We start from the raw sequence: 26,507 nt of genomic DNA on the forward strand, positions 1-26,507 counted from the left end.
GCTGGGCCTGGCAGGGGGCCGGACCGGGGGCTGGGCCGGACAGGGGGCCGGGCCGGGGGCTGGGCCGGACAGGGGGCCGGGCCGGGGGCTGGGCCGGGGCAGCGCTGCAGCGCCGCCGGCCGCCAGCAGGTGGCGCGGGAGGACGCGGCGCTGGGGGTCCCGCCCCGCCCCGGGGGTGGGTGCGAGCCCGCGGTCCCCCCGGTCCCCCCGCCCCGAGCGGGCCGGGCACGGCGGCGGGGAGGCCACCTCCGGGAGCCTCTGACAAAGGGAACCCGCCCCTGCGCATGGGGAGGGGCGGTCCGGCTGCTCGGGCGGGAGGGATGCTCGGCTGCGGGCAGGCGCCGTCTGTACGAGCAGGGATGCGACCTGCTCCGCGGCTCCGCCGTTATGGATTTGGAGGGAGGGAAAGGAGCTGGTGCCTGTGCGGTAAAGGGGACCGACCCTCACCGGCTCGTCCCGCAGCAGCAGCTGTAGCACGTCCGGGGACATTTTGTCAGGAGCGCTGCCGGCTCAGGCAGCTCAAAGCCCGTGCGGAGCCGTGCGGGAGCGGCTGTGCCCGCGCACTGCAGGACGCGCGGGGGGGAGGCAGAGCCTGCGCTCAGGGAAAATCACAAGCATGCAATAAAAAGCCCTTCAAGCGCCGAATGGCCTCCCTTTAATCTATCAGTAGCACGGAGAATCCCCCACAGCCCCCGAGGAGCCCCGGCTGTTGTCGCTGAGGTGGGGTGTGCCCGCTGGGACAGCTCTTGGCTCCAGCGGTGCATGCGGCGCTTTTGCCCGGCAGCCGCACTGCCAGGAGCGCTCGGCAGCCATCGCCGCCCTACGGCCTCTCGGCGCGGCCATTGTCAGCCTGCCAAAAAGCAGCAAGCCGCAAGCCTTCTCTGCCGAGTATTTCCATCGTGTCATAGGGCTAAGCATGGCAAGAAAAGGAACAATTTTTAATGCGAATTCTTTCAGACTTTTGTTTACGTCTTTGGCCAAAGCCCCCGAAAGCAAATAGTTTGCGTGTTTTAAAAGGTGGCAGAGTAGTTTTTTAACTTATGGCACTTTTATCAGTATATTTACACTCTGCCCTTGAACAGCATTTGTTAAAATTACCAAGCACTGTAGTATTTTTCCAATTACCTAAGATCAACAGCCTCATTAGTAGCTGGTTTAGTCCCTCAAACCTCTGAATATCTGGAGACATTTTAGAGATACATGTGAACTGTGTAACTTGGTCTTCATTCACTTGATGCAGCAGAGAAAACCAGAGTGCTCACAGCATTTGGGAGGAACCAAGGAATGCACTGCCCCTCTTTACTAAGGCTCACTAGCATACAGCTTTTTGACCTTGTATAATACAGGTGAAGAAACTACTCAGCTGCTGTACAGATCTACAGTTATCTGTCCATGAGGTATAGCCCAAGAACAGGAAGAAAATGTCTAAAAATGTTTCAACAATTCTATGTACTAGAATTTAAGGAAAACGTGTAAGCTGCTCTCTGACCCATGTTTCTTTTGAGTGTGGCTGAATGTTACTGAGAGATATAAACTGGCTGCAGCAGGCCAGCAAACATTTTTTCCTGTAGTCTGCTGAAGCAGCATTGTGTACTTTTTTGACTCCTTTTTCTTGAAGCTACTCCCATTTCAATGGCATCTCAGAGTCTTATAATATTGTTGTTTGTGTTCAAGGTCTACAAGCCTAAAGTTTCTAAGGGATCAGATCTGGTACAGGACTGAAGAAAGGTGACCTCTTAGATCCCTGGTTTTGGGCCTGGGATTTTCAATATGAATTGAATACCTAAATTGCAAGTATAGGTAACAGGGGAGGTGGCTGGAGTTGGTAATCAAAACTACACAGTAAGTGGGAAGGTACCTGAATTTTAACTGGTATGAAGCACAGGTACCTTTTACCAGCTCACATCCTGCAGGATGCTCAGGCTAAACAGGACTCAGAAGAGGCTTAAAGTCATCCCACTGGATGCAGGTGATAAAATCATGCATTTATTTTCAAAGCAGTCTCTGGTAATAGCGTTTTTATGTAATATTTCTCTACTTGCCTGAGAGAACTTGGGAAGTGGGAAAGCTGGGGCTGTTAAGGAATGCCCAGGCTGCCATTGGGACACTGCTGAGGCTGTCCAACTGTGAAAAAAGCAGCTGAAGATTTGGAGATGAGGAATGTGTGGGAACAGGCTTAATAGTTCAGGCCCTGCAATCCACTGGTGAGAACACTTAGCAAGGAATGGGGAGTGCAGTTTCAGTCCCCAGTATCTGTGCACATCTGTCATTTGATGCCTCACTGAATGCACAATGGTTATAAAATCTATCACAATTAAGATCTACTGCTCCAGCTTGTCCATGGTTTTCCCATTATTTTATTTTCTATTTCACAAACAGGATTGTGTCTGTGGTGCCTTGCTAAGAAAATGCTGTGGATGTGTGTTGATGTTCACTGAGCATGCCTGTGAGCTTGGGTCCCCTGGGGAATGTAAGCAGCAGGAGCCTGGTTTGTAAATCCCCCGAGGGTGGTAGGCGCTGAGAAGCACAGCTTAGACAAGGCAGTTTCTGGGAATGCACAGAACTACAATATTAGGCTGGCAAGTATAAAAATAAGATGGTTTCTACAGTGGTTGTGATTTTTTGGGATTTTTATAAAAATTCAGTCTAAATTTTACAGCAGTCTATTGAGTTCACAAAGCCTCAGAAATATTCAGAACCAATTTTCTGACTGTCCTTACACTTATATTTTTTTACCAGCACTTTTATTTCCTTTTCTTTGTTCCCTTATGCAGTTTCTCATGTGGGTGTGAGAACTATGTAATGTGTTCCCCTGCCATATGGAGCAAAAGTCTTGAAATTATCTGTCTTCTGTATTAAATCTTAGCTGAAAAACACAATTTGTTGTGTTTTCTGACTTCTTCAGAGGCAGTGTTGCTTCTCATCAGTTTTCTAACAACACCAGTTTTGTAAAGGGGGGTTACAATTTGCCTCAGAGATAACAAGAAACAAAGTCTGCAGGAATCTCATTCACATGAGAGTTTTGCTCCGCTTGTGCCTGGCTGTGATGAGGGTGCTCAGTGAAGCTGGTGTCAGAGCTACACCCAGTCCCTCAAACAGCCCTGAAAGGAGCATTGCACCAAGAAAAGCAGCTGGATGCTCTGCTCTGACAGTGAGTGGGTGGTGACTCCAGAGAGACAATACTGCAGAGAAGTGGTGGCCTTGTAGCTGTCTCATTCGGTGTCCAGTTCCAAGACATCTGTTAATTTAGCATTGGCTGTGAGAGCTGTCGGAGCAAATGGCTTGGAAATGAAGTGCCATAGGGGGAAAAACCTAATGCCATATAACACTTCTCATTAAAAAAAAATATTCTTAAACCCCTTCCATCCCCTCTCCCTTTGCAGCTACAAGATGCTCTGTCATTGTCAGTGACTCCCATGCACAGGGTGATTAATCACCACTTTAGGCTGGCAGTTTATAGCTCATAAATACTTGGGTGTGTCAAACTGTAATGGATCCCTTAGGAATGACAGTACTGTTTGGACAGTGGCTGAACACATCCCTCTGAATTCCCATCCCTTCAGCATAGAAAATGGATTTTAATGGTCACAAACAGATGGTGCCCATGAAAGGGAGAAAAAAACTCCAGATTATAGTTTATGTCAAACAGGGTAGTGAAAATATCCTGCTATATTTAAAGCTCTATTTTATTAGAAACAATAATTTAGCTTCAAGCAGTTGTGGTACAATAAAAAACCTCCTCAATATTACTATTAGCAATAAGTGGGTCTCAAAAGACACAGCAGTTCTGTTTAAATTAAGTAGGAGAATCTAAATTCCAAAAGTAGGATTCTATTTTAGCTTGCTCTTGTTTTGCTCATGCTTGTTTTGTTCAAATGAGAGAGATTTGATTTCCCTAATTCATCAGTCAGGGAGCAGAAACAGTTGAAGTGTCCTACAACCCAGAAGAATATCATTAACAACACCTTAAGTTTTTGAGTTTTATCTAAGTCAGTTGGACATCTAGTTATTTCCATTTATTGCAAAGTCAGGAAAAAAGTATCCATGTTTGGTCACCCTGAAATAATTATTTCAAGCAGGATACTGGACTGCAGAATCCTAGCAATTTTGGTTCAATTGCTTGTTCAAGCCTCGAGAGAGCACATAAACATTCATTAATGCACAGTTTATGTGTAATACAATGATAAATACAAAGCCTGTTACTGACTGAGGCTCAGATACACAAGATTGAAATTTCATTGTAGACACCTCTGTGAGTGTGATTTATGAAAAAAAAAAATCCATAGAATGCCTTAGATATTTTTTTTTTCCATTATCACTTGAAATCAGTACCAGCAAACCCCCCCAGAGTCCTCCAAGTCCTGGACTAAAGCCTGTAACACACCAGTTCTTTGCTGGTTGTGGTAACAGGTTTGTTGTTGTTATCTTCTCTTTATGATACTTTGAATCTTACATCCCTGCCCAGTTTCAAAAGGATTGAATGCTGTCTTTCTCCTGCTTTATCCAAAAGAGTGGTGGTGGCTAAGGTATGTCTTCTGAAGTACTAGGTACTCTTCTGGATGCCATTTGCCTTGGCGGTAGAGTTCACCCTTGAGCCATGTTTTAAAATGTAAAAATATGCATAGAGAGAGGGATAACAGGTATCTGAGAATATCTGTAGACCTTTACGTGAAGAATCTTCTGCACTGACATTTCTTACAGGGTGGCTGGAAAAAATCACATCCCTCTTTCCACTCTGTCACTGACAGGTGTTGCATATTATGAAACTAAATATCTAAGTGCTTAACACTGTGTAGGGATTCTAGACTATGACATGCATTCCTAGCATCCAATGTCTAAAGCTTTTTATAGTTCCTGCCTGGTGTGTGTCTCTGGAGCCAAAAGGAAGGTTAAGTGGTTTTGCTTCCTCTGATATCAGACAAAGCTTTCAGTGAACAACTTTCAGGGCTTGTATTCAAAGGATATCTGAGATGGGACCTTGCATGACCAGACTAGCAGGAGTGGGTTTGCTGTCCTGGTGTATTTCTGCAGGGCAGTGCCCTGCAAAGCTGAGTAGGAAGGTTCAGCACTGCCCTGTCACAGCTTGGCTGAGCAGTGATTAGGTTTTCATTCCCAAATGTGTCATCTGTGAGATTTGCAGGCCATTTCCTTGATATAAGGGGGAAACTAGAGGAAAGTTGTGATTAAACTGCTGAAGTGATTGATGTAGGCAGTTGCTGTGATCCTGGCCCATGGCCAACATCACTGGGAAGCTGCAGTGCCTGGAAGCACAGGAAGCACAGGGATATGGAGCAAACAGGTAATGGGCAAATAAATGGGATGCAATATGTGAAAATGCAAGAAAAAATTAATATTCTGAGGACAGTGTTCTTTGCTGTGATCTTGTATATGTGTCCTCTTGTAGTATGGATAATAGCACAAAGGGGAAAATTAACTTTCAGAGTTAAAAACAAAACCTGAAATATTGTTCGTGACATGACCAAGAGACTTTTGTGCTTTCTAAGAGAATGCAAAGACTCAGCCTCTAACTGCCTCTGCAGGGGGAGATGAGAAGCAACTGGGATCACAGCTGTGTTGAGTTTGTACCAGAGAATCTTAATTTCTTTACAGGCCTTTTTGTGAGACTTACAGTAGACAAAGACCCAGTATTTGTCTCTCTGGCCCCAAAGCAAGCATGTTATAGTTGATTCTCCATCTTACTAACGTCCTCTGAGCTCTGCTGGAAGCCAGTTACTGACATTTGCACTGCATGGAATGTGAGTATTAGTGTGTTAAATCAGCACTAGCATACAGTGTTGTCAGCTCCTGTTTTTTATGAAGAAATAATCACAGTTTTTCTTTAAGTCTGTGCTCCTGGGTCTGTATGAGTAACTCAAAATTCCTTAGAGAAGGAAAGAAAAAGGAAGAGAGAAAGGGAGAGAGAGAAACGGAGAGAGAAAAAGAAAGAAAGAAAGAAGGAAAGAAAGAAGTTGAAAATATGAACCAAATGTAAAAATCAAAATAAAACTGAACAATAGAAAATGGAATATGCTTTTTGATGCTCCTGATTTTTGTGGCATGGCCAATCACTTTTCAATGCTTAGGCCTGGTAAAAGTAGAAAAACTACAGAGAAGTCTAGACAACATTTCTTGCAGATCTTTCTAAGGAAAGAGAAGTGAGGAACAAAGGGGACATGAGAAGATCTTTGTCTTTTTCTCAGTGGGATGAGCATGCCTGTTATTGTATGAAACAGAAGGCATCAGTGTATGCCTGGTGGCCTTCAGAGCTTCAGGCCATGTGGGTGATTATTGGATAGTCATGGCTGGAGCCTGGGAGAACAGTGTTATTACAGGGTAATAACTGTGGGGCTGGTGTGTGGGGTCTGGGCAGCTGTCCCTTCCAGGCTGTGTGGAGACAACTGACTCATTTCACAGGATACCCCTCTGATGGTAATATCTTCTAGTCCCAGCTAGCTGGAGATGGATGGAAACCAGTGACCTGGAGGTGAAAGGTGCTGTATCCCATTCCAGTGCCCTGAGTCACTGGTGCTCTCATTACAATGAGCTTTCTGTGCCGTCTGCAGGGTCGCTCTTGCTTTGCTGCTTGCCAGCTCTGCCTCTGAGCTGTGGTTAAAACAAATGCACTGCTTTCCACACACTCTTCCCCTATGGACCCTTGTTTATTTTAAAGGGTACAGAGTGTGTAGACTATGACTGTATTGCTAATTACAAATATCACCTTTTGCTTTGTCTTTTCTCACTTTGAAAAGCCAGATCTTTGGTAAAGGCTGGAGACCATACAACTCATAGCAGAGTGTGTGTTGTGGGCTACCAGTTGTGAGAACACGAGCTGTGAGTTCAGTGCAAATTATTCCTGTTCCACATTTTGTCCCATTTTTTCAAAAATGTGTCCCTGTATTTCCTGGAAGCTGGTAGCACTTCAGCCAAGGAAGCTACTTGCATACAAGTAGAACAGTTGCTGTGTGTAACATGCTGGTCTGGCCTGTAAAGTTTGCATCTTTGTAGTGTCCCTGAGACTACAGGGTTTAATACTGCCTGCATCTAAGGAGCAGCAGGGGAAGCCTGTCTATCTAACTCACACTTGTCTAGACAAGTCAATGTCTCAGTGTACTGATGACCGAGGTGTTTACATGCATATGGAAATGTAGCTCATTATTTCTGCAAGTACCATTCAGCTCTGCTGTTATGCAGCTCCCCACCTTATCTAGAGTGGCACACACTAGATAGACACTGCGTGCTATGTCAAGGCAGGATAGACTTATTGTGAGAAATCTACACACACAAGGCACGTTCAGGAAACAGTGTTAACTAAAACTCTTTCCATCATCACTCAAAAAACATGGAAAATCTGCTAATTTAATAAATAATGTAAGAAGAATCAGGGAGGTCTGAATGAAACTCCCTTCATTGTGCTTCCCTTGTTTCTATTCTTGGGTTGGTTCATGTTTGCCTGAAGTACAACACTAAAGCACAAATCCTCATATGTGTGTTTGCTCTGACTGGTTAAAACAATGCCTTGATACTATTTATTTTTGTGAAATGAATGCAGGCCTCTGTAGAAGCCTTGTGCCTCAGTGTTTTGCTGTAAAGGTCAGGAGTCTATTCATGAGACTTCCAAAGTGTTATTGTTAAAACATCTCTTTGCTATGTCACGGTTTTCCCTTTCCTCTCCTCATTCAAAATAACACATTGTCATTAGTGACTTATAAGGCTCTCCCTCTAAGCACAGCATATCCAGCTTTCCTTCATTTTTTCCCCCCAAGCTTCCTTCCTATTTAAACAAAGAATTGTTTTGGTCATTTGGGACTGAAATATAGCCTTGCTATCGTGAAAAAAAAAAAAATCACTCTCTTTTATGGAGTGATTTATAAGTACTGTAGTTCTATTGCTGTTGTGAGCTGCAGCCTCATGATTTGTTAAAACAGTAAAGTTATATTCTGATATGGACATTGTTGCAATATTCACTCTAACCTTTCTGTGGCTAATGTGGCCAAAACTTTTGGCTTTTAATATATCAGTCACTTTATGAACCTTTGTACATAATACTTCATCAAGAAGGAAGGCAGGAAGGCATGCTATTGTAATTCAGTAATGTAGTGTAAAACTAATCCTCATACACATAATTGCATATTGTAACTTTCATTATGTATCTTGATTTCAGGCAACTTTAACTTGGCTTTTAATTTTTTACTCAATGATTTTTAAAGTAAAAAAATGCCCATATGATCATCCAAAATGGCATTTTCAGTTATTTGGACTCTCATTTATTTCTTAGACAGTCTTTACACTGAGCTTGGTGTTGTGTCTCTGACAAAGTCATATCCTTTGTTAAAGTCACCATCTCATCTTGAGCACACTGACTGGTGAACCCAAAACTTGTCCACTACATGCCAGAAATTAATCAGTTCATTGCTAACCTACTTGTTTTGTTCAGATTTATCTGTCTTTATACATTGAAATGGTTAATTCTCTTTGATTCTACTACATAAAAAAAAATAAATCATCTTGGGAGAGCATTTATTCATCTATATAACCCTGTTACCTCTCAATCTCCATCTTGGTGACAGAGCTCTGTAGGTGTCTTGTTGAGGCTGAGAAATATTTTCTGTGCCTTTTATAGCACTCTCATGAAATTACTGAATGGTTTCTGAAGGAAATGCAACTTACATGATCACAAGTGTCTGTCTAACACCTTCCCACACTTTTCCTCATACCTTACTAAATCCTTGGCCACTTTAAGTCCAAACTGTCAGAGGGGTGACACTCTCATTATAGCCTGTATATTTAGAGTTTTATGAAAATAGTTGCACAGTGAGGAGGTGATACACATCTGTGCTACTGAGAAAGGAAAAGCAGCCAGAGCTCAGCCAGCTGGCCAGCCTGTGCCCATGGGCTGCCGAGCCAGCACTGCCTAAGCAGGGCCATAGTGAGAAGACAAACACATTAGGGACAGAAATTCCTACTTCATAAGTAGAATAGAAAGAAAGAAACAAATAACGCAATTTCATAGGAAATCAACCTTCCTAAATTGTTTTATGAGCTGCAGAGCTAATCCTGAACCTCAGGCATAACTACTGGGTGGAATGCTCCCTACTCAGAAGAGACCTTCCTGTAAAGCATATGTAGGTAATACAAATTTAAAGATGCCAGCTGTGTCAATCATTATTTTCATGTTGGGATTATATTTTCTCTTTTGGGATTTTTTACATCTCTGTGCCTATTAATTTGGGCTTTGTTGATACTAGCAAACATGTTATGATTATTTGGCCAGAAATGTGCATTATTTGGGCAAAAATTCTGCATTATACTACACTCTACAGTGTTTGAATAGAAGCCACTCAGGATGAGACATTCCAGACTTTTCTCTGTCATGCTGTGTGTCTACCGTAACAACAGAATAAAATACTCCTACCAGCTTTGACAGTCAGCCACCTGTGGTAATGAATATATTTTTGGTGACTCTTACTATCCCTACAGTGTTATCAATTATTATCCTGCCTGTTGCCTTAAGCAATTAATAACACAAATTCTGATACCCCCCTGCCCCCTCATAGTGACAATCTGCCAATTTCATCTGTGAATGTATGGACTCAGGAGACAGGCTATCATCTCTTGGAGGAAGCAGTTATGGGACAGTGTGTGTCAGCTGGAAGATGAAGGGCCCTGTGCTCCTTTAAAGAGGTGAGTTTCAACTCTCACGCTCTGTCATGTCAGTGATTTTGGGATGAATGGCCACCTGAGGTCAAGATGATTTGCATAGAAACATTAATGATGGTACGGTGCAGTGTGCAGAGGTCAGGGATGTGCTGGTGATCAGCATTCAGGGAGCTCATGGGACGATCATCATGAACCTGGGAATGGACTAAAAAGTAAGAATGTAAAAATTGCTTGCTTGTAATTTTAGACAATTTACAGGTACCTATAAATATTTCCTTTGTGTCTGTATTTTTCAAAGAAAAGTTCTTTTACCAGCGTTGTGATGATATGAAGCTATACTTCTACTTGCAGAGGCTTTGGCTGATTCAAAGATGATTAATAAATTTTTTAATCATGAGAGGAAATGCACACTTGATATCATGCCAGAACAGCCACATTTTCTGCAACAGAAAAAGAGGTTTTGACAAATTTTGTCTAATATATTATATTACAGATGTATATTTTATATACATAACATCACACAAAAATATAAATATATAAAATATATTTATATATATATATAGAACATATAACACCATGATAATACATTGCTATATACTTTGTATATTGTATATATATATATATCTATATATCTATATATATATATTATAGCATCGGGTTCCTTGCTGCAGTGGCATTTTCATTTAGCATTTTTGATAGTTCTGAATCTGTTGTGTCTGAATGGCTAACAGAATGGTTGTAAGGAGGTAGCCAGAGTTGGCTTATTATGTGCAGAACCTAAAACTGTGAAAGGTACAGCAGCATAAAACAGTGTTATTTAGTATAGAAAGCAAGGGGAGGTGTTATTATGAGCAGAGATAAGGGAAACTAGGCTCAAATGGATGGAATTATTTGTTCTTTGTTCCTCAGCTGTGGAAAATTTGCATCATTTGCATATCCTGAGGATATTGCAGGGCGCAGGAGTGTGTCTGAACTGGCCACAACACGTGTGTAAGTGTTTCAGGGAGAGCTGCTTGCAATGGCCTAAAGGAGGGTCAGGGAGTGAGTTAAGGGTTTGCTGGTGTGGACAAGCAGAAACTCTATTGTGGGCTCATTCTCTTGTGCTTCTGCAATGCAATGCTCCACAGAGGGGCAGGTGAGGAAACCTCAATCCCCATTTACTTTTGTCCTCAAAACTTTAACAGATGGTAAATCTGGTACACATGTATTAACTGCAGATTTGTTATAGTCACTGAACTTTAGAGTCCAAGGCTTGAATTTGTTGCATTTCATCTTCCAAGTACTTCTCATTAGCCATTATTTTTGTTCAATAATGACCCTTCTCACTGTAAATGTATGTAGGCTGTAATCAAGTAATTTCTTAACCACTTGAATAAACATAAATAGATAAGGTTTTTCAGTCTCCACCAGGCAGCTGCATTTTCCTGCTTTAACCATCCATCCCTAAGCTCTTTGCAGATTTTCAGCCTCTTTTTTGAAGCTGGATCTCCCCAAAGGACACTGTTCTAGCAGTGTGCTTATGGGTGCTGTATGAAAAGAAAATGCAATCCGTTTGCTACTCAGTATTATTTGTGTTTCTTCACCCAAAAATCTTTTAAGCTTTTAAATATGAGGTGTTCTGCATAGTCACCTGTCTTGTAGAGCCCCAAGGCAGTTCCCCATTGTGAAGGGTTGATCTCCACTCTTTCTTCCCAGTTGCCCAAGCTTCTGTTTTGAAAACACATTTTGCTTCACTGGCCATGGTGTACAGGAGAGACAAATCGCTCTGACTGCTCTTCTAACCTTTGTGATACCTGCAAATTTTAGCAGCAATTCTGGACTTATTTTTAGATGATTAATGAAAATTATGATTCTGCACCTTCCCCACTGTTTTTTAAAGATCTGTGAATCAACCAGTCCTTGTTTAACCTACCATATCCTCCAGTGACTGCTAGAAGATCACATTTTTTCTGTCATTAATATGGAATGGCACACGTTGAATAGGAAATCACATGCTGCACAGTTACCTAAGAGTATGAAGTCCTCATACTTGCTTTTTGAGTGAAACTTGTTGCTTCTGAGAACAAAACTTGATTGATTTGACTTGGCAAATTTCCTTTAAATTATGGTCTGTAACCATTTCACAGCACAGCTGAGCATTCTCTAACTAAGTAGTTTAACACACATTTTTCTGTGGCTCATGAATTTATCCTGAGAGTGCACACAAAGATTTCTATCATGAGTCATTGATCAAAAAAGACTAAAAATTTTTTCTTTACTTTTTATTTTGCCCCCTGAATTAAATTGGAAAAGGGAGAGCTTAGATATCTGTTGTTCTGGTGCAAATGCAAATTCCTTCTGGTGAATGAAAGAAGAAAGTGGAGGGTGTGAATAAAACAAATGGGTTTTTTAGACTTCATAGATGCGTGGAGAACACCAATAAAATCAGTAACTTTGCAGGCAAAAGTATGGGTTTGGAAAAACACAATTTTCACTTCAAAAAGCTATTACAAAAAAAAAAAGGTGGGACATTTTTTGAACACTGGCTTCTAAAATCCGTAGAATTTTGAGTGATAGCTGTGTGGTGTTTAGGAAAATTACTTTTTTTTTTCTTTTAATTCACAGGAGAATAAACCCCTTTTCCATTTCTCCAAGTTCTTCTGAAATGCTTGTTTGGCAGTTGTTGAGAAGACAGAAGAAGAAGGCCCAGGTGGAGAACTTCCCTGTGTAGTACTTCCACTGGCTTGCATTTTCCTTGCTCTTGCTCCACACTATGGGCTAGGTACAACGCAAATCAAGATGCTGGATGTTAGCTACGCGGTTTTGGAGGGTACCCAGTCATAAAGAACTTGATGCAAGATGAAGTTTTCATTTTGAATGCTTAAAAGTGAGCTTTTCAAGACTTTTGTGTGTAAATACAGGGAAGCCTATACAAGAAAGCGCCTCAATTAAAACCCTTCTTTTAATTGACAGTCTCAAATAGAGGAAGCTTGATTTCACTCCATGTTCTCTGGAAATACCATTTCTACTAAGAGAGCTTCACATATTGCTCACTGATTAATTGCTTCTTTGTAGTTTGATATATATTAAAAGAAAGATATATATTATTATTATATATAAATGTTTCCATTCTTTTGTAATTTACACAGACAACAGAACCATAAGCCATGAAGCTAGCACAACACCTAGCAGTAAAATGCCTACAATTTGTTATGCAGTTAGTTTACAACTTTAGTTCCTTTTTCTTAAGAAATACAGATTCCTTTAAAAGTAGTTATTTAGCATTAACCTCTGGTCTTCTTCCTCTCTGAGTCAGCTGCATTGCCGCTGTTCATTTGGAGCCAATGGCTCCCAACGAGACTCTTTTGTGGGAAGCACATTGTACACCATGGTATTGAATCACACTCATTTTCCTAAATAAGGATCTACCAAGGCTTTCATAATCACAGTATATTTTTTCATACTGTCATGGCTTTCCCTCCAGTCTCCAAGAGGGAACAAGAGAGCTAAAGTAAACAATTTTTTCCCTAGATTTTTTTCAACTTAATATACCTTCTATTATAGTAGTAAAACAGGAGGACAACATACTGTAGGAGTGTAATCTGCATGAAAGAGACAGCACATGCACAAGTCACAGAATTTCTCTGCTAGTTTAGTGACTGATAGACATGATCAGAACAGAATTCACGAGGCAGACTGCTCTTAACAGTGCCTGTAAATAATAATGCTGCTCCCTGTGCTGTAGAGTGAGAGTAATCGTCCCTCTGTCTGCCTTTGATAGCAGACAGATAGCTGGGAAGCTTGTCATTCTCTCCTAGGTTGGTAAGTGCCTAAGGAGTCTGGGATTAAGATTTAAGTCAAAGGAAGAAGATACCTTTGAAGAGATTTTGAATAGAGATACCTGCCTGCAACTGAAGTGTCTTTCCTCAGCCTACATGAGTACAGAGACCAAAAAGAAAGGTTCCCGCTGTAAAAACCAGTAAGGGCTTAAGAAAAACAACTGTAGTGTGGAGAAGGGCACCCACATCTCCCATAAAAAAGATTTTCCCAACACACACATGCAGACAGGAGCTAGAAGGGCTGTGTCATACCAATGGGATCCTGGATGGGAGTGCACAGTTTTCTCAGGAGTGTGCTGACTGACATCCACAGGTCAGTTCTAGAGTCCAGGATAGCAAAGACACTCTTGTCGTTGTGTACCCAGTTAGTTATGGGGAGATGATGTACACTTCATTTGTAAACAGTATAAACAGCTATTCTCTCTCAGTTTTGTGGGGTGAAATATGTCTGATGGCTGTTTGGTAGGAAAAGCATTTATGGCTGGAACTGGGTCTGTTCTTTCGCCCTGATGAAGACAGATAACGTCATTGGCAATTTGTCTATAAGAAGGGCTATTACAGCAATTAGCTTCTAACTTGCATTTCACATTTTCTACTTGTTATCTTTGATAAATGAAGAGCGCTTGGGATCAGAAGTGCCTCCTGAAATGGAAGGGCTTAACCATGCCACCTGTGCATGCAGACACAAATTGAAATCCCCGATACAATGTTTACTTCATATCACCACAGTTCTACTGCCTGCTAAACTCCTTGACTCCAAGTACCATGTCAAGTCACATCCAGTGATCAGGACATTCATGACCTACCTGGGAACTTAGACAAGCGAAGTAAATTCACACTCCTCCTCCACTGCCTTGCTTGCTTTCCTTTGCGTGACAAGATTAAATGTGTGCCAGTGGACTGGAATAAAAGAGAAAGCCTCTTGAAACTTCCTTGACATGATGAGGATGGCATGGTGTAGGGAAACAACCTTCTGAGTTGGTCAGAGGTCTAGGATGAGCCTTAAAAAACATTGCTCAGCTTATGCTTAAAACATCTACCAAACTGGAGAACAGTCATAACTCTCAAACGCATCCATCAGCACTCTAAATCTTTCTCTGATTAAACTGCTTGGAATTCTACTTGGCTACGATAAAGAACGGCATTTGAGAAAGGTCAGAAGAAACATTTTCAAGTTCAGTCTTCTGGAATAGACATGTATTTAGATTTCTCAGTCATAGCATGTTGATCACTACTGTGACTTCAGAGCTCTGCTTTTCTGGTGAGGAAGATGACAGTAGGTAGTAGGCTCAAACCTGTCTTCCCTTTGCCCTGCTCTTGTGGTATGGCCACAAAATTAAGTTCCCTCATGGCTGGGTTGGTGCATTCTGTGGGCTGCTCCAGCTGTGATCCCCTGAAATGTCTCCCCCTGGATCCCCTGACTCTGTGAAGGATGGCACTGTGCTGGGGTGACAGCTGGGTGCAGAGCAACTTGGTGATATTCCGGTGGCTGACCTTACTCACTCCACTGGGACAGGGTTAGCTGGCACCCCTGTGCCAGTGCCGGTGCGGTGTCTGTGCAGTGGCACACTGGACAGCCAGCTCCTTTAGAGCACCACTTCTTCTGCCCATGGCTGGAGAACCTCTGTAGACTAAAGGGTGTTCTTTAAAAAACAGTGAAAATAAGAAGCCAAAGTCAACCTGTTTGTTCTTCAGATGGTATAAACTCATTTTAAATAGTTTAGCTCTCTCCAGCTTGTTGAGACTCTTCAATGTGCAAAGAATAAATCTCGCCTTCTCAGCAGAGACCTGAGCATTAAGGCTTCTGTATGTCAGAAGCTGTTCTCCACATAGAGAAATGCACTTGAACTACTGCAGTTATTACTTGGCTACCACAATAACTGGTTGCAGACAAACCTGTGGAAAATTCACTGTTTTGTGTTTACTCTTTTTAATGTGAATACTGCAGCACTGGAGCCAGAGAATGGAGAATGGAGCAGCTGAACTGCAGAACTACAGCCTGAGATAATTCACACAGTGTTTTGAGTCCCCTTCTTCATCACTAATAGAATTCCTGCTAAACTCAATTACTCCCACCCAAAGCTGAATTAACTTCCCTCTTCACAGTAAGTTTTTTTGCTCTATCCTTATACAAACTAAAGGGAAATGATTTTACCAAGTAAAATACTTCCCTGCCTCAGAACTTCCCTATTGACCATAGCTAGGTGCTCAAGTACACGTGTGAAGCCACTAGGGCAACATTTTCAAATACAATACCTCTGGGTTTTGAATTAGATATTAGTTGTCATTGCTATTAAGTGCCTAGATGACCTAGATGACAGGGTGTGTCTGTCTTTTAAAAACGTTTAAACTGCTCTGTGAAATAAAGGGAACAAAGGCTGTTACATGCTGTGGGTGCATATTGGGTCTCTGTCTCCTGATCTTCCACCAAGCAAAAAAATGCCTCATTGATGTGGATAGTTTTATGTGAAGAGCATTCTGTAGAAATTTGAGTCCAAATTAAAACACTGGCTTTAATCAGTGAAGGAGAAATACTGGGTAGCAGAGAAGTAGGATCTTACATAAGTCTCCATGTTTGAACAGTGGATAGGACTAAAAAAGCCAAAAAATCGTGCCACTTTGTATGCATGGCTGCTTTGCACATGCAGCTCTGTTTGTCTGCCAGAGTGATCCTGACAGCAAATCCACAGTTACACGCTTCTTGGCAGGAAAGCTTAATGTATGCAAGGGAACAGCGTGGAGAAGCAATCTTATTCCTTGCAACATACTTGGACTGGGAAGTCCTGATGCACATAATTCTCCTCACCTGCACAGAGCAAAGACCAAATGGAAATTATGTCGTACTGGATCAAATGTTATCTTCTTACTCCTTTACATCTTCTTTATTGGTAATAAACAAAAGGAACTTGTCCTTTAAAATGACCACATATACTCATATTGAAGGGCAGTCAAAGTAATTGTTTAGGCTTTGGCTACCCTTTTCTGGAAGCTATAGATGACTTTGTGGGACATATCTGAGAGAAAGGAGACTGTCTTATGTTTATAATTAGGAGTGGTTAGCGTGGACAGTACAAAGAAACATGTTTGAAGTAATCTGATAGCTCTATTTTTTAACTAAGTATTTCAAAATGAAAACAAAGATGAAAAATATGTCTCCTCCCCATATAATATCTATCTTATTAAGACATTTTCTCCTGTTCAGTGCAGGTGGGGTTTAACCTTGAGATATTTCCTATAAAAGACATGGGAGTTTTGGATTGGAGCAAAAGGAGCATGACTCATAATAAGCCTCTTCTCTGAAAATGTTTGTATATCAAGGCTTGAAACGCTTAATGATATTCTTTTAAAATCCTTTACATTCACTCTTATAGATAGGAAGTGGAATAAATGCATTGTACCAACAATAACACTAGAATAAGGCAAACTAGGACACTGTAAGGTTAAATATATACTATGAGTAAATTAACTGTGCATATGTTTGTTGCTGCACAATTCAAGGAATTCTGACAAATGGAACATAGTCAGTCCAGCGAGAAATACCAAGGCAAGCCAGGAATGTGTTGTTAGGCAGCAATGACATCAGCCTACAGCCCTTGCCAGCCTCCCTCTGTCAGGTCCACAGTTCCAGATCACTGCTCTGCAAAGGGTCACCACTCCCTTCCCGTTAAATCACTGCACAAAGGACCAAATCTAAAAGTGGTTGGCTGGGGTTTTTTCCATTTTACAAGAATGTATTATGACTACCAGACATTTAATATGCAGTGAACTTGTTTATACGAACAAAAACATACAGCCTTTAGATGGATTCCCTTCTTCTTGCCCTACTGTAGTACTCACTTCAATTTTGTTTGTTTCCCTCAGAGCTTGCTAAAACTGTGAGGGCTCACGTTTTAACGCCTAGTTTATCCCCACCACAGTGTGGTTTGTTACCTCATACTTTTTATCTGCATTCACTCTCACAACTGTTTCACTAGGCTGGTTTTGAGACTATATAATGTGTAAATTCCTTCAAAAAGAATCTGTCTTTGTGGGGGATCAAGTGGATGAGGAAGCTTGTGGCTAACTAATGTTTTTTGCTTGCTTGGCTTGTTCATTTCATAAATGGTAGAAAATATTCTTCATTGATGACTGATTTACTTTCAATAAAGTAAGTTTAAAATGTTAGAGAGTACTGTGTGGGAAGTGGAATTTAATCTTCCCAAAGGAGACACTGGCCTTCAGTTTTCAGATATTACTTCAAATGTAGCTAAAAATCATCAATGGTTAAACAGAGCTGCTTCCAATAATGTTTTGATGGCTTACAAAGGTCAAACTAAAGGTTAGTTTAACTATTTTAAGTTGTATAACCTTCAAAAGACAGCGACAGCTGAAATAACTCAGTAATTTTACATAGCAATCAATACAATGGCATGAGAAGGGATATATAATTTTCAGTACTCACTGTAAAATCCATGTGGAATATTTTTTATCAAGAGAGATGTATTTTTACTGCAGGGTAGATAACGTGTTTTTCTATAGTTTTGGAAAAAATTCAGTGAAAGACAAACTATTTCAATTTTACCATGAAGCAAACTGATTCTGTCCTGATTGACAGTTACCAGTTAATCTGTGAGTACACCTAGAGCTTCCTTCTGTTTTTATGCTGGAATAGCTCACAAAAATTAGTATTAATGCTTGTTGGTGTTCATCTAGGTAGGAAATGTGAAAACTAAATTATTTCATTTATTTTTGTACTCAGTGGGAGCCAAAATCACAGACACTCTGTTAGAAGGGTTTTTTCCATTCTTTGTTTCTATGAAGCAGCATTTTGTCATATAAATGCTGTCATAATTTTGAGGTGAACATGTTCAAGCCTGAATTCTTGACAAAGGTAGGAATTTCAAGTCTGCTTTAAAAAAAGAGGAGTAAAAAAAAGAGCAGCCTCAAATGTATCATTGACTGAAAGATGATCTTACAGCTGCAGCTGCAGTTTTGGATTTAGAAGCCTTGTGGTCCCTGCTGTTTCTTCTGTTGTTGTCCTCAGAGGTGTTTCACCTGTTTGATTCTGCCCTCTGTTAACCCTGACTGTTACCTTAGTCTGCAGATAGCTCCATTCTGCATCCCAATCGTTTTCTCACAGCTCTACCACTTAAAGTCTCAACCTTTTAAGAATGAGGCTATCATACTTATTTGTATCTGACATTACAGTAGCAGATGCCATGAACACAGACATGATTTTTTGTAGGAATTACATGCAAACTTTTGAGTGCACTTCAACAGCCTAGAAAAATAGTTCTAGAAAAACATCAATAGAATAGAACATTAAAAAAATATGGGAAAATATGAATTTTTAAAAATAACAGTGCAACTATAAACTTCTGAGTATGTTGAAGTGGAACATAGCATGGCCCATGTTTTTATCTTCCCATGTCATCCCAAAACCAGCTTTGAACACATGTTCAAAAAGTCCCATTAAAATACATTAGCTTGTTTGAAAGAAGGATGTGCCATAGTATTTTTTGTACAATCCTAGCATTTGCTTGAATTCCAAAATTAACATTTGAATAAGCTTAAATAATTAATCAAATAGCTGATAAATAAGACCTGATTTTCTTTCTTTCAGGATTACACACCTTTATTTACCATTTATTTTAAAGCATTGAAATTATTTGTAACAAAAAATATATTTTCCCCTTTTTAAGGAGATTAAATATTTCCTGAATCAGCATTATTTTTTTTACTAAATTCAGATGATTTGAATCAGCATTTGGGGGAATTATTTTTCTAATTATTTTTTTCAAATTTTATCCATCACTAGTTTGGATATACCAATCTTTGTAATCATGCATATCAGCCTCGGCAGTTAATTAGTCCTGGAAGTTTGCCATTTTTAAAAATTAACTTAGTATTGATTCATCCATATTTTTTTCAAATGTATGTTTGAATTATGTACTACTTTCTTTAGTCATTGACTAGAGCAATTAATGGTATGCATGAGGTTTTCTCTTCATAAATATCATTAAAAATTCCTCTCTTTAAATGGAAATAGAGCTCCATAAAGCTTGTTCTGTTGTGACACAATTACACTGGTTTTCCTGCTCCAGCTCCTAGGGAAGGCATGTCCATTAAAGAGTCATTAGATAAAAATGCACTATTGACTCCTCAGTGGGAATAAGAACCCACTCCTCAAGGCATGGGAGCACTCTGGAGGACAGGCTGGATGCAGATGCTTTCTTACTCTCAGTGACTATTGATCTTTCACTCCTTCCTGCAGGCTGATGTGGCTCCAGCACAGTGACACCAGCGCCAGTGAGGGTCAGGCAAACCCAGGGACAGACTGGATTTCACTGTCTTCAGCTAGATCTGCATTAATAGATCACATGGATGAACATCTTCCTGGTGCTTGAGAGAAAGTTGGTTGATGTGGGCATATCTAATACCATGGGCCATCCTCAGAGTTATTAGTCTAGACAAACCTATCCCACTGACCAGAAATGTTCCCATGCACTGTTCCATTTACCAGCAAAAACCCTGGAAGTGAGGGTGAAAATAAACAAGTCCCAAGGTGCTGAGGCAAGATGACTTTTGGGCAGGCATGGTTACAAAAACTCCTGCCATTAGCCACTTCCAAATAAAAATGGGCTTTGACCATTTTAGATCCATCTTGAGTGTAGCCCTGGGCAGGCTCTTGTACTGCCCAAGGTGTATCCTTTAAGGCCTTTCAATAAATACCTAATTTATTCTTAGCTCTGTCTAGCCTCTGTTCTAGGTCAGCCTTCTCAAGGCATCAAGCGGGGCATTGCTAATGCTGGCTTTAGGCATGGCTGTGGGGTTTGTGTGAGTGGGAGCACTTGGCCAAACACAGCACAGATGGCGTTGCAGAGGAGAACACCCTGCAGAAACACTATTGAATGGCTACTGCCCCAAAATTTTTCCATTTTTGAGGGGCCTTGTTTTACCTTCTGAGAGGAGTCTGCATCCCTCATCTCAGTGGGAGGCTACTACATGTCTGTGAGCCAGCCATGATATAACAAAGCATTCTAATAGGGGAATTTTCCTTGTCAGACTGTGAGGTAAACATATGATGAATTCAGCTGGAGAAATTCTGAATCATGGAGCTTCTGTTAGTGAAACACTGTTTACTTACAGTTTTCTAATATTCAGCAGGGGTAGATATGCAGACTTCAGAAACGTGACTTTTTCAGTGAACAGATAAAATTCAGAAATTAATCTCAGAAGATGCAATTCACAAAAAGAAAGCAATAATATTTTTCCTACAGCTGTTTTCTCATGACCAAGAGCCTGTGTACTCCACAGACAGCTTTCTAGTTGACGGTCCTGCAGGTAGACTTAAGGAATGTCTTTAGGTTACCATCTTCAGCTTTCTCTTTGTTTCTACATTTTCCCTAGCTTCTGTATAAGTAGCTCAAGGTGAAATTTCAATATAGCAAATGTAATATTTTATTTTTAGATAAAATCAGATAAAGAAAAAAGGAAATGGTTAAAAACTCCCTCTGATAGTGAAGTTAGATGGAGGGCAAATGCTGTGTTTATTTGTATAAAGAACAATGTGAGAGAAAAAAGAAAGAAAAAAATTATGCAAAATATTTCTTTGCTGAATCTCTTTGTATGTTTCTAAATATTTGTTCCCATTTCTCCCTCCCATTGCCTTCCATTCCAAATGGAAAGGCTGTTTACAGTTGTTTTGTAAATGAGATGGCAAAAGGTAAAAAGCCTTTTAACCTTTATTCTGCATTAGTTTACAATGCAGGGTATCTGACCACAGCTGTTTTGGATTCTTATAGTAGATGAAACAAAAAAATCGATGGAAACTGGTACTGCTACTGCAGTTCAGTTTTGCATATCATCTTTTTATATTCCAGTTTGTTCCTATATGCTAAAGTACTGGGGGTTTTCTTATCAGGAGTAGCTTTGTCTGCTGATTTTATGGGCAAGATTTGCAATGAAGCAGTGAGTATGGGTGATTTCCAGTGTTCATGAGTGTTCATGATGTGAAAGTCCCAACTGCAACACAACTCTGGATCCTATCTGTAGTTTTAGGACAATCTGAGATCCTAGAAATGAACAACAGTGACTTTTGTCCTAGTAAAAATCCAAAACGGGTCTCCCCTCATGACACAGTCTTCAAAGAAAACTTGACCCTGGCTATGACATTCTCTCACGCACTGAGTTACCAGCTTTTTGTATCCCATGGACATGACAGGTTTCTGACTGATGTTTGCTTCAGACATATACACAAAGTGCCTGAGGCACCCGCTGAGCCTAAACAAAGAAGCCTGGGAAAGGTCTCACCGTATCTATTGTTTTACACTGACATCGGCCTTTCCATTACAAAGGCCTTCAAAACCTAAAGTAATCAATAATGATGAATGTGGTTTTTCCCTGTGTGCATCTGAGACAGATGGAGAGTCACTGTGGACAACAATAGCCTGCAGGCAAGGGTCTTGACATGGTTGTTTAAAAACATCCCAAAAACCGTACATAAAAAAAAGGTACAAAGTTTTGTGATGTTTTAAAATATTTGCCTGCTTAATGACAGATTCCTTCAACGAGCAGTAACTGCACTGCCTGCTTGCATGAGGATCAGTGCTGTTGCTGAGCAGCATCCATCTCTCAGAGAAATGGCTGAGTTTTTCTGCATGATTTTCTCTCTCTGCATCTCCATGCCTTTCCAAACTCTCATTTTCCGAGCTTTCTTTACCCCTTTCTCCATCTCTCTGTTCTCTTGCTTAGGCTGGTTCACAACATGTCTGTTTACAGAGGCATCATGTAGCTGAAAATACATACCTCAGTTAGTTAGCCTTGGGAAGAAACTGGTTATTGACTATGCTGCAGTTTTAACCTCCTTACACATAACTGTGTTCACTTAACATCGGATGGAGGGAGCCATCCCCGTGGCCTATCCTCAGAGAGGCTGCAGGTATCACCATGATGAGCATGGACCTAAGAAAGCAGTCTTGCCAAGGGGCCAGGAGCTTGGCTTCACGTTCAGAGCAGATGCTTGTGTCTACCTTATCCAGTCCCTGCCTGCTCGCATTTGTTCCACCCGCAGCACATCTCCCCTTCGGCAGGGGCATATCCCAGTCTTCTGAGACATGCAAACAAAAGGAAAATCGAAGCAGACTGCAAATGATCAGAACTTCATTATTCTCCCAGCACTGCTTTTGTTTTTCAGTTGCTTTAGTGTAATTCACTTGCTTTGTAATTCAGTTGCTTTTTCTGTAATTCCAGTAGAGTTGCAGATGGGTAGTTTGGACAGATGATGATGAGTCCTTGGCAAAACCTATAAAAGCATTTACAGTAGCGCTCACCTAAGGAGATTATTTTAGTAGCAGGAGCAAACAGAAATACAAATGTGAATCTCTAAAGTTGGATTTGGTCCTCATTTCCAATGAGATTAGAAAGAATCTTTCCTGGTTAATTGTTAATAACCTAAAGCCCAATGTAAGCGTATTAGCAGGGCTTTCTTATAACAGTATATTAATAAATAGTCAGAAACTGGCCTTATAATATTTTATATAGAATTCAACAGATTGTGCAGTAATAGATGTAAATTGGCAAATATTGCATGAAGGGCACAAGGTACCTTAATGTTTTAACTGGCATGTTGATCTTAAGGTGGCTAGCTTTGCTTCTGAGCATATGATCCCTGCCTCACCCATAGGCAATCTGGGCTGTGGGAACTGGTGATCACCTAAAAGGATATATAGCAATGCTGTCCTGCTTTGCTTTTCTGGTCAAAGACACCTGCTCTCAGTCATCTGCAACCCCTTAACTGAATTACTGACTGTTGTCTGACTAATATCTCTCTGCATTGGAGGGGAAAAACCCCGTTGGAGACAAAGTTTATGACATCCAGTGAATGCTTCTTAATTCCCAGATTCTAATTTACATGACCCCCATCCATGAGTGTGTTTCCAATCTTTTCCTTCCCTTCTTTTCACAGTATTACAGCTCCAGAAGAACCCACGTGGGTTCCCTTCAAGACCCATTTCTCCCACACCAGCAGAAAGGAAAGAGGAGGGCTGGCACTTTTAATAATTTATTCCAGCCTTACCACATGGGAGAGGCGGGGAAATTGAAGACTTCTCTAAATTAGTGGGGCTGCTCTGTTGCAAATGAAGGCACCGTTTAGCTCAGGATCATGCTAATTCCTCCCTGTGGACAGCCTTTGGAAGAAAACAAAAAGTGCACTCAAAGACAGATTGCTTCCTTTACATTAATAACAAAAGTGTTTATTCTAGTAAAAAGTTGGAAAGAAGTAATTAGACACTTCAGGGAATATGCTAAATGAAAATGAGTTTTTGTTTATCCTGGATTACAGATAATTGACTGAATTGCTGTATTTTACTTGTTGTGGTCACCAGTGGCACAGTGACCCAGTTGTGGTAATGCTCCTCTGCCATGCTCTGGAAAATCCGATAACCCCTGTGGCTGCCCCAGGGAGCTGCTTCTTGTCCTGTGCCTCCTGCAGGGAACTTCCATGGAAAGTCCCCTGCTGCTTGCAGCTGCTGGCTACAAGGACAGTGAGCAGGGCATGTCTTGCTGTGTGAAGGGAAAGGGATGGCAAGAGGAAAGTGATCCTTGAAGTCATTTCTGTGGCTTATTTGTAGTAATTTTATATTTACAATCTGTGTAAAAAGCCTTCATCCAAATCTGTTTGGCAAGCTAGTTAGCAGTTCTAGCCCAAAAAACTTTGTTACTAACCACTACTGATCAGACAATATGAAGGAAAGAATAAGATGGACAAATTAAAATGAGCCAATGCAAGATTTACTTTAAAAATAACTCTTCATTATTTTATGGTTTGTCCTAAAGCTGTGCCTAGTCCCCATGCACAGATGTGTGTTTGGATTGTCCCTTTCCACCCTTCATACACCAAGCTAAGCGCTGAGCCCTTGCATCTGAGGGATGCCCAGCCACTGGAGCGGGTGTCAGGCGGTCCTGGCAGCTTTCAGCAACCTCAAGGCCTCTTGCTTGAGGGTTGGTTTTCTGGAGTGTGAGGCACTGTGAGTGTGTTGTAGTTTTGCCATTTGTGTGTGTACTTTTGGGCACACATTGTTACTCTTGGGGATCGTCCTGTGCAGGGTCAGGAGCTGGACTTGATCAACCTTGTGATTCCCTTCCAACTCAGCATCATCTGTCTATATCAAACCATCTGGCGCTCTGAAGTCACTGATATCTCTCCTTTAAGGAGATTTGACAAGGTTTCTTAACAAAAATGAAGGAAACATTGAGAAACTGCTACCCTTGCCTCATTTCAGTCTGGTATGGCTTCTAGTGTAGCCCCAGCTGCTCTTATTGTTAGGGAGGGGAGGGAGGGAGGGAGGGGAGGGAGGGAGGGAGGAAGGAAGGAAGGAGTACCTATTCTAATCTGTGCTATAATTTAAAGTTTCCTCTCATCCCTTAAAGACTTGTACTTGGTTCTAAAAACAAAGATGTACCTTAAAAAACCCTAGTGATAATCAGGTAGAATAACCCATTCTCCTTGGATACTTCCCCATTTTTTTTTTCCCTGACCTCTATCCAAATTTTTAAAATTGTATGTTTTGAAGGTCTGCAGATTTGTATGTACTGAACTAGCTGATTTTAGATAAAGCACCAGGTTGAATTCCATCATCATAGCCTGCCATTCAGTCTCCCTTCCTGTCTGAGATCTATAGCTCAGCTTTCTGCAGCATGGATGGAGAAGGAGGCAATAATTTATATCAAAAGGTAATTGGTCTCTCTTGCAGATCATTGGTTTCATGCTTCTAATAAGACATCTTTCATCAACCAGTTGTAAATTTCCATCTTCAGATAGTTTTAACTCAATGTGTATTTTCTCTTCTGCCAAAAATACTGCAGTGACCTTCTTTTGAGATGGGTACAGCCTGGGCATCATTAACAAGCTCCACACCTTAAAGGAAAGCCTGTAGGTTTTTGACCAAGCAGAAGTGAGAAAGCACTGGTGTGACACAAAGTGCCACTAAAAGCATCTGTTGCTATAAAAAGCAATAAAAGTCTGTAAACCATGAACAGAGAGCAGATGCACAGTCTTGGTTGGCTGGTCAGTGCAAACCTGCCAGCTCTGAGCTCTTTTCCAAACCTGTCAGCAGCATCTCTGTCTTGTGTGGGCTGAACTTGGGATTTCTCAGGTTCCCACAATCAAATCCTGCTGAGTGACAGGAACTAGAAACAGATGAAGGGACACCATGTGTCAGCCCCATGAGACATGCTGAACACGGGGACTGGCCATACCAAGTGTTATTCCTAGGAGAGATAGGCATCCTGTGAACAGTTTATTGACAGACTTCTAATAATTGCATGAATGTGTTGTATTTTGTCCTGTATTAGGCAGATTTAGGCTGGTTGCAAAAATGTGTGGCCACACCATCTTCTGTGTACTTCTCTGTGTCAGACTACAGTCATTAAGTCCTAACCATTTCTGTGGCATCATTAAGTCAACCATCTTAACTTAATTAAACTGCAAATGATCAGTGAATGGACTGCAGTGGTAGATGCATCATTACAAACTGAAGAGAGGGAACCTGTTCTTCCTTAGGGATTCAGCTGCATGAAAAATCAGTGGTGGCAAAATAAACCCTAAAATGAAACTTGATCTGACTCCATTTCTTCCCAGCTGGCTCATCTTTCACAAGATGCAAGGGCTACATCCCCAGTGGTGGGCTGAACACGGCCAGGACTGTTCTAGCAGCTGGCAGGGATTAGCCAACTCCACCCACAGTATCACCTCTGTCCCCCAGCACTGGCTGCAGGAAAACAGCAGCTGGGAATGGTCTCAAGGCTCTGCTAACTCCCAAACCACACCTGCAGATTGTGATAGTAGGGTGTTCTGAAGGCTTGCCAGTAACTGTTCTAATAAATTAACAATACACATGATTAAGTTTCGAGCACTAGGAACGTACCTTGACACTGTAATAGATATACTCTAGCAGATATAGCCAAGAAGCCTAAATTCTGGACAAAAAGCTCTGTATTTTCAGCCTACTGTAACTGTTATCTTGTGTCACAGACACCCTCACTTTGGAT

The 26,507-nt window shown here is 41.1% G+C and overlaps 1 long non-coding RNA gene across 1 annotated transcript; it reads left to right on the forward strand.

Annotated features, from left to right (window-relative positions):
- The first annotated feature begins 5,004 nt into the window (after positions 1 to 5,004).
- On the forward strand, positions 5,005 to 12,682 carry LOC109022469. The gene is made up of 3 exons (XR_002001352.2): positions 5,005 to 5,299; positions 9,555 to 9,681; positions 12,262 to 12,682. It is a non-coding gene; the product is annotated as an uncharacterized LOC109022469 (long non-coding RNA).
- The last annotated feature ends 13,825 nt before the right edge of the window (positions 12,683 to 26,507 follow it).

Source organism: Parus major, chromosome 1, assembly GCF_001522545.3.
Source record: "Parus major isolate Abel chromosome 1, Parus_major1.1, whole genome shotgun sequence".
In the NCBI taxonomy this organism is placed as follows: Eukaryota; Metazoa; Chordata; class Aves; order Passeriformes; family Paridae; genus Parus; species Parus major.